General features: G+C 62.7%; 1 long non-coding RNA gene across 1 annotated transcript; it reads left to right on the top strand.

The window, feature by feature from the left end:
* Nucleotides 1-2,140: 2,140 nt before the first annotated feature.
* LOC123928113 lies at nucleotides 2,141-3,949 on the top strand. The gene is made up of 3 exons (XR_006815615.1): nucleotides 2,141-2,506; nucleotides 2,790-3,095; nucleotides 3,650-3,949. It is a non-coding gene; the product is annotated as an uncharacterized LOC123928113 (long non-coding RNA).
* Nucleotides 3,950-8,345: the final 4,396 nt, after the last annotated feature.

Below are 8,345 nucleotides of genomic sequence, written 5' to 3'. Positions count from 1 at the left end.
TCTGCCTGCCTGTGATCTGTGTCAGAGAAAGAATCTTTTTGTTTTAAATGTACTGTTCAATGACGCTTTTTGACACTTTTAAAAATTGGGGCGCCTGGGTGGCTCAGTCGTTGAGCGTCTGCCTTCCGCTCAGGTCGTGGTCTCAGGGTCCTGGGATTGGGCCGCGCATCGGGCTCCCTGCTCCGCGAGGAGTCGGCTTCTCCCGCTCCCGTTCCCCTGCCTGTGCTCCCTCTCTCGCTGTGTCTCTCTGTCAAATAAATAAAATCTTTTAAAAATTTTTTAATTATGTTAAAATCTATGTAAGAAAATTTACCACTTTAACCATTTTGACAAGTTTTTTTTTTAATTAAAAGATTTTATTTAGGGGCGCCTGGGTGGCTCAGTGGATTGAGCCGCTGCCTTCGGCTCAGGTCGTGATCTCAGGGTCCTGGGATCGAGCCCCGCATCGGGCTCTCTGCTCTGCAGGGAGCCTGCTTCCTCCTCTCTCTCTGCCTGCCTCTCTGCCTGCTTGTGATCTCTCTGTCTGTCAAATAAATAAATAAAATCTTTAAAAAAAAAGATTTTATTTATTTATTTGACAATGATCACAAGTAGACGGGGGTGGGGGGGGGAGCAGGCTCCCTGCTGAGCCGAGAGCCCGATGCAGGGCTCGATCCCAGGACCCTGAGACCACGACCTGAGCCCAAGGCAGAGGCTTAACCCACTGAGCCACCCAGGCGCCCCCACGTTAACCATTTTAAAGTGCGCAGTTCGGCGGCATACGCACCTCCACACCCTGCAACAACCATCCATCTCCCTACCGTCTCCATCTCCCCAAACTCGAACTCTGTCTCCATGAAACAGCAGCGCCCCACTCCTGCTCCTCCCCGGCCCCGTCTGTCCTTCTTTCTGTGTCTGCGGATTCCACTACTCCCAGTGGCAGAACTGGAATCACAGTATTTGTCTTTTGGGCTGGTTTGTTCACTCGGTTTGATGTCTTGGTTTGATGAACTTTGACAGACGCGTCACCCTGGGTACCCACCACTTCAATCAAAGTAGCTTTTCATTTTTTTTCAAAGTAGCTTTTTAAAAGTAAGCTCCGCGCGCAAAGCGGGGCTCCAGTGCACCACCCCGAGACCAGGAGTTGCATGCTCCACCGACCCAGCCAGCTGATGCCCCAGTCAACATAATTTCTACAAAACCTCCCGCCCCCGCCAGGCGCCTGGGTGGCTCAGTCCCGCCTCCGACTCCTGATTTCCGCGCAGGCCGGGCCGGCGCCGGGGGCTGGAGCCGGGGGCTGGAGCCGGGGGCAGCCGAGAGTCTGCTCCAGATTCTCTCCCTCCACCCCCCGCCGCGCGTTCTCGCTCTAAAATAAATATATTTTTAAGATTTTATGTATGCATTTGACAGAGAGCGAGAGAGGGAATGAGAGGGGAGAAGGCCAGCGGGAGAAGCGGGCTCCGCACGGAGCCGGGAGCCCGACGTGGGGCTCGATGCGGAATTCCAGGATCACGACCCGAGCCAAAGGCTGTGGCCCAGCCAACCGCGCCACCCAACGGCCCATGAAGTAAATAATTTTTTAAAAGATTTTATTCATTTGGCGGACACAGCGAGAGGCAGCACACGCAGGGGAGGGGCAGAGGGGGAAGCAGGCTCCCCGCCGAGCCCGGAGCCGGACGCGGGGCTCGATCCCAGCACCCCGGGATCACGGCCCGAGGCGAGGGCAGACGCCCGGCGACGGAGGCCCCCGGAGCCCCCACAATGAAAAAATCTAATTAGTTTTCGGCGCCGTCGAACTCCCGGTGACCTTTGCACGTGGTGCCGCAGCCCCGCCCCCGGCGCGCGACCGCCCGGACCCGCCCTGCGGCCGCGGAACCCGGGCTCCGGCGTCCGCGCTGCCGGCCCGGGCCCTGCTCGCTCGCGGCCGGCGTCGCTCCCCGCAGGGGCCTGGGGCGGCCCGCGCGCCGGGTCACCGAGGCCCGCCGCACCGCCTCCCGCCGGGCCGCGTCTCCGCGCGGGAAGCCGCTGGGGACGTCCGCGCACGAGTCGGCCCGGACGCGCTTCCTTTGCCCCCGCGGACCCAAGCGAGCGCCCCCGCGTGCGGCTCGAAGCCGGGACCCCGCGACGCGCAGTCACGCGCTCCGAGCCCGCCAGGCGCCCCTGCCCCGCGGCTCCTTCGGGGTTTCCCGGGATGAACCCGAGCGGCGTCCGGCTTCCGGCCCGGGGTCAAAGCGGTGTCTGCCCGAGAGGCTCCTGCCCGCGGGACACGGGCGAGCGCGGAGCGCGAGGCCGCCGGGAGGACTCGCGGGCAGGTGCGGCTCCCGAGCGCGTCGGCGGCGGCGGACCGGAAGGCTCCAGCAGGGGGCGGCAGAGACCGACGCACGGCTCCGTCTGGAGGCCCAAGACCATAGAGGAGGAGCACCCCTGAGGCCAGAGGGGCCTTGAAAGGCTTCCGATGCAGCGCCTCCTAGGGGCCAAGGGGGGAACCTGCGCTGCGCCCTGACCTGAGCCCGCGTTCTCCCTCCAGGTTGGGGTTCGGCGCCCTGGCGCGCTCTGGGACCCTGTCCGGCCTCTCCCTCCTTCCCCACCCCTGCATATGAACCTTAAACTTGCTCGTCCAGCCTGAGTGTTCCTTTTTTTCTTTTTCCCCAAAATTTAAAAAATGTATTCATTTGGGGGAGACTGAGCGAGAGCATGAGCAGGGGGAGCCGCGGCGGGAGGGGCAGAGGCGGGGACGACGGAGGTGCTCCTCCTGCCTGCCAAGAGGGCACAAGGGGTCCAAGGCCCTCATTCTTTTCTTTCTTTTCTAGTTAGTCGCTGCACCCAACATGGGGCGTGAACTCACCACCGGGAGATGGGGCGGCTACAGGGACAGCCAGCCCAGCGCCCGCCTGCTTCCTTCTTCTGCTCAACGAGCAACGCTCTTGTGCTTGGGCCCAGGATGCGGAGGAAATGACCGTGACGATGAGGAGAAGGGCAGCGTTTATCGGACAGACCCTCCTGACATCCCGGCACTCGTCTAAAACCTTGTACTAGCCGCGAAATAAAGTCCGCCCGTGCTCAAGAGCTCCCGGGCTAGTTGGAGACGCCACCATTCATTCATTCGTGGAGGGAAGGTTTGTAGGGCACCTACCGGTGCATGGCGCGGGGACTACAGCTGTGAACCGAGCAGAGCAAAACCTCTGCCTGAACGTGGAGGGAAGGATGGAGCTTGCGGCCTGATCGTGGGGCTGGTGGGGAGAAGACAAATCCGTAAAGTCGTGATGCATCCCATGACCTCCGTCTGTCACAGACAGAGGCCGACGACAGGAGAGGGCGTGGGAGTGCTGGGGGTCCTGGTTTTAGAAAGGGGGTCAGGGAAGCCCTCACTGAAAAGGGGGCCTCCAGGTGAGGACCTAGGGGAGAGGAAAGAGGGACCACACAGCTCTCCGCAGAGAGGGCATTCCAGGCCACAAAGGCCCGGAGGCCAGATCACATGCCATGTACAGAGACCAGCGAGGGGACGGAACCGAGTGGTGTCAGGAGTGGACGGGTCAAATCCCACGGGGTCCTGTCAACCATGCTGGGGCGGCTGGAGTCGGCTCTAGGAGATGGGGAGCCTCGAGGGGATTTTGAACAGAAGAGGGTCACAATCCCATTCAAGCTTTAAAAGAGTAACCATGCATTGTAGGGAGCACAGTGGAAGCAGGGAGAGCGGGAGGAGGCCACCGCACCGATGGGGGACACAGAGTGTGGGTGCCTCATCCCTCTGCAGAGGAGTCCTAGAGGCAGCGGCATCGAGGGAATCGGAGAGGACTGGAGAGAGGATCCTGATGTGGCAGCCAGCCGTGCAGCAGGTTGGGCTCTGGGCCCCCTGAGCACACAGCTCCTCTCAGCAGGCTGGGTGCCCCTTGTGGCCCAGATGCACAGACAGATGGAGGGAGGGTCCCCTGGCCCCACGCAGCCCACGTGGTGGCCAACACAGGTAGGACGGGAGGGGGAGCCTCAAGGGAAAAACTAGGGGCGCCTGGGTGGTTCAGTGGGTTAAGCCTCTGCCTTCGGCTCAGGTCATGGTCTCAGGGTCCTGGGATCCAGCCCTGCATCAGGCTCTCTGCTCAGCCGGGAGCCTGCTTCCTCCTCTCTCTCTGCCTGCCTCTCTGCCTACTTGTGATCTCTCTGTCTGTGTTGAATAAATAAATAAAATTAAAAAAAAAAAAAAAAAGGAAAGCCCAGAAGGACAGAGCCTCCTTGCTGCTCCCCAAGTCTGTCCCGGTGCTTGGCGGCGGTGCTGATGATGCTGGCCGGCGTGCCCACCCGACCCCTCCCTTACCCTCCCGGGTCTTCGGGTGTGGGCAAGGATCGCTGGAAAAGGAGCTACGAGCCTGGTTGCCCACCTTCTCACCTGGCGTCCCCGTCCCTGCCTCAGGCTCCCAGGTCTCTGCCCCTGGTGGTCCCTGCCGGCCCCCACCACCTCACCCCTCCCAGCCCTGCCCCCTCCAGTTCCCGTCCCTCACTCCCCCTCACTGGAACTGTAATCACAGCTCAGCCCAGACCCCCTCCTGTGAATAATTGGGGCTGATTTAGGGGCTATCAGGGTAGAGAGGGGGGGCTAATGGAGTTGGCGGGGGCCGCCCTGGTGATGAGAGAGGTATGAGAGGCAATTAGCGGGGCCGGCAGCCTCAGGAACCACCTAATGCACCGGCGGGCAGTAAGGGCGTGGGAGGGCTTATGGGGTGGACTTGGACTTGGGGAGGAATCCTGGCCTTCCATCAGGACGCCCACAGGAGGTCGGAGGACAGATAGCAGGAGGGACTTCCACCAAACAAGGACAAGGGAGGGGCACTATGGAGAGGGAGGGAGGCTGACGGCATGAATCAGGGGCTCCTGGTCCCCCACAGACCCCCACTCGCAGTGCGCGTGTGGACACGCACACACGCACACACACTGCCCCAGCTGAACGCTATCCCTCGCTGGGGACCAGCTCCTGATTAATACCAACATTAGCCCTGAATGCTGCCCCCCCCCCCGCCCCCGCCCCGGCCTTGCTGTCATTAATTACCTCCTCTCCCAGCCCAGCGCAGGGGAAGCCAGTTCCTCTGGGGCAGAAGGAATGAGTCTGACCCCCGGCCCAACAAGCCGCTCCCACTCCCTCCTCAGGGCTTCCGAAAGGAAAGGGAAGGAGAAGAGGCAGGAAGGAGTCCCGAGGAAGGAAGGGAGGGAGGGAGAGTGTCCTGTCCCCAGCACACCGCACCTGCGCCCCCTCTCTGAGGCCCTCACCCCTGCGCCAGCCCCCACCCCCAGCTGGTCGGCCCAGGGCTGCAAAACCTGGACGAGGTGAGCAGCCAGACCCCGGAGCCGCTTGCCCTGCGTCCACCTGGAGGACAGGCGCGTGCACAGCTGGGTGCAGAGACCGAAACTCACACACCTCCTCCAGAGACTGTCCCAGGCGAACCCCAAGCCAGACACACGGGGGGTGAGAAGAGGATGTCAGGCTCCCCCGTGGGGCACCAGCCCGCGCCACAGCAGCGACACCCGGTTCCCAGGAGCAGGGGAGGCCACCCAGATCCAGGCAGCCAGGTGTCCCAGAACAGAACATCCCAGTGTTCGTGGAGGGGCCTGACCTCCACCGTGGGACCCCGACGGGCATGTCCTTGAGCTTCAGAGGGGGACCCTGTCTCCTCAGTTCTGGGCGGCCCCCTTGAATCTCTCCAGCTCAACTTCGCCACCCCCCCCCCCCCCGTCGCTCCTTCTCTCTCTGCGTCACACTCACACGCAGGAGCCCACGTTAAAGCAAAGCCGTGTCCCCCACAGTCTGCTCCTTGCCCTCAGTCCTTTTCCCCGCACAGTCCCACACTGTGTCTCTACGAGTCTCCCTCAGGGGAGACGCAGGCACCTCAGCTCCCGCTCAGGACATGGATGGGGGCTCCGTGAGATTTTTCCGAGTCCCCTCAACACCCCCGTGAGCCCCGTTATAAGGCCGAGTGAGCCTGGAGACCTGACGATCGATATCCCTCAAAGACGAAGATGCTAATAACTTGATCCCCTCTTGTCCTCCGACGCTTGCCTGCATTAGCTCTGACCACAGGCCCGGGCAGCTGGGACCTGCAGTGGGTACGCCTGGAGCCAAGTAACCCCTTCAGATCCACATGGGAAGCAAGAGGGTAGACAGCAAGGAGGACTTCCGGACACTCGGGAACGGGAAGCCCCTGCAGTAGGTTCCTGCCACCCGGATGGATACGTTGGAGGCCTGGCTTGAGTGTGTGAGGATTCGTGACCTCAGAAGCAACCTACTGGGGTACCCAGGTCCCTGTCTAATCCCTGAGGGCTCCCCAGAGGAGGTGAGTGGGGAAGGGAGATTTCCCTGGGGAAAACTGGGGAATGGGAGTTGATGGGGTCGGTCAGTGGGGGTTTCTCTCGCCTTCACCTCCCTAGCCCTGCAGGCTGCAGGGGTTCAGAGGATGAAGCCCCTCCCTCACCTCCCACGCCCCACATCCGGCCAAGCCCGCTCTGCAGCTGGAGGGCTGGTCGGGACCAGGCAAGAGCCCCTCTTCTGTGACACACGGCTCCTGGCAGCCTGTCCTGCCCCACCCCCAAAGGCCAGGGCCAGGCCGGGACAGAGGGCATGCAAAGGAGGAAGACAGAGGAGGAGACAGAGAGGAATGAGGCCAGTCGCCTTGTGCCTGGAACGTCCAGGCCAGTCCCCGCTGGAAGGGACGCGCACACAGGACTTGCTGAAGCCTCCAAATGGCCCTGCGAGGTGGTTGCCCCTGTTCCCCAAGCCCCGCCCCCACCCCGGTCTGGAGCCGAGGACAAGGCGCGACAGAGAGAGGCTGAGTGCCTTGTCCGCCATCGCACAGCTGCGGAGCACGGAACCTGCCACTCTGGCTCTAGAGTCTAGAAGTTTCCTCTCCAGGGAGCCTGGTCCTGGAGGAGGAGGAAGGGCGCCCCGGGTCGCAGGGGACGGGCTTGACGGGGGACAGGGCTCCAGCACGACCCTGCCGGGGCTCTGCTCCCAGCTCACAGGCCCCGTCCCTTTCCCTCCCCGCGATGCAGATGGGGCACAGCATTTCTCTTTGTGACTCTGGGCTCCTCATCCCTCTCTCCCTCTCAGCCTCTTCGCGGGCTCCTCCTGCCTCTGTCCCTCCTGGCTCCGGGTCCCTCTCTCCCCACCGCCCCGGAGCCGGAGCGGTCAAGCGCTCCACTCGATCAGAGCTGAGGCTCGGCGCCTCTGGGGTGGGGCTGCACGGCCGGGGCGGGGGCGCTCAGCTGAGAGGTCAGGATTCCTGGGTCCTGCCTCCTCCAGGGACCGCCGTCCCCTCCCTGGCTGGGCAAGCCTGTCCAAGGCCCCTGTAGGACTTGGGCAAGACAGGATCTCTCCAGCTGAGACTCAGCCCAGGGCCTCCGGAGTCTGGGATACTCTCTGGGGTCTCCCTTAACCTGGGAGTTCATAGCAATGCAGGTCAGGACACCCCACCCAAGGCTGCCCAGTCCCTGCCCACACTGTTCCTGAAAACTGGAACAGAGTCCCGGCTCCTCTGTCTCCTGTCAGGAACCCAGCTCCTGCGGGAGCACGGCAGGAAGGAGGCAGAGGTTGCTTGTGAAGGCGGAGGGGGTCCGGCGGGCTCGGACCCCTGGGTTCTCAGTGAGCCCATCTCCGCACTGGGATGGCCCTTGGGGAGCCCCACTGGCTTCTCTCTCCAGAGCTGGGAGAAGCTGGCAACAACCTCCTTAAGAAGAGAGTTTGGGGCTCCCGAACATCCCGAGCATGTCGGCAGAGCCCGTCTTCCAGTCCACACAGATTTTTCTCAGGGTGGGGCTTACACGGGGTCTAGGGGACCCAGATGTCCACTCCCCACAGCCTCAGGTTGCTGTCCCTGTCCCAGCTCCCTGTGGGGTTCTCAGGGTCCCCTCTCAGCTGGGACTGAGCCCTGGTGTGCGTGGGGCGGGGGGCGGCTAATGGACTTGGCCCAGCCAGGAGGTAATTAGCAGGGACGGTGGAGCGGGGCACCGCTAACCGCAGAGGACCCCGGCAGCTACAGCGAGGGGACGGGGCTGTGTCACGTGAGCGCGTGTGCCTGCCCGTGAGACCTGGTCGTCTGCACGCGAGGGAAGTGGGGGCTCTTATGCCATGAAACTGGCCGTGTGGGGCGAGCCAGCCCCCTCCTCACCGAGCAGGACGAGGCCCTGGGCTCAGGTCGCTTGAAGGGTTGGAGTGACCGGCTTCAGCTCCTGTTCCCGTCCCCTCCCCTACGCTGTTGCAGACCATCCCCCTCCCCGGCTCGGCCTTGTTCCCAGAACCCCTCAGCTTCCCTGCCCGGCTTCTCCCGCAACATCTCGGGCCACGCCCTGACGCTCTCCACCTTGGACCGGGTCTGCTTGCCCTGGCG

The sequence above is a fragment of the Meles meles genome, chromosome 17, assembly GCF_922984935.1.
Source record: "Meles meles chromosome 17, mMelMel3.1 paternal haplotype, whole genome shotgun sequence".
Classification (NCBI taxonomy): Eukaryota; Metazoa; Chordata; class Mammalia; order Carnivora; family Mustelidae; genus Meles; species Meles meles.
Note: the sequence above shows the minus strand (reverse complement) of the source record. Positions and strands in the feature narration are given on the sequence as shown.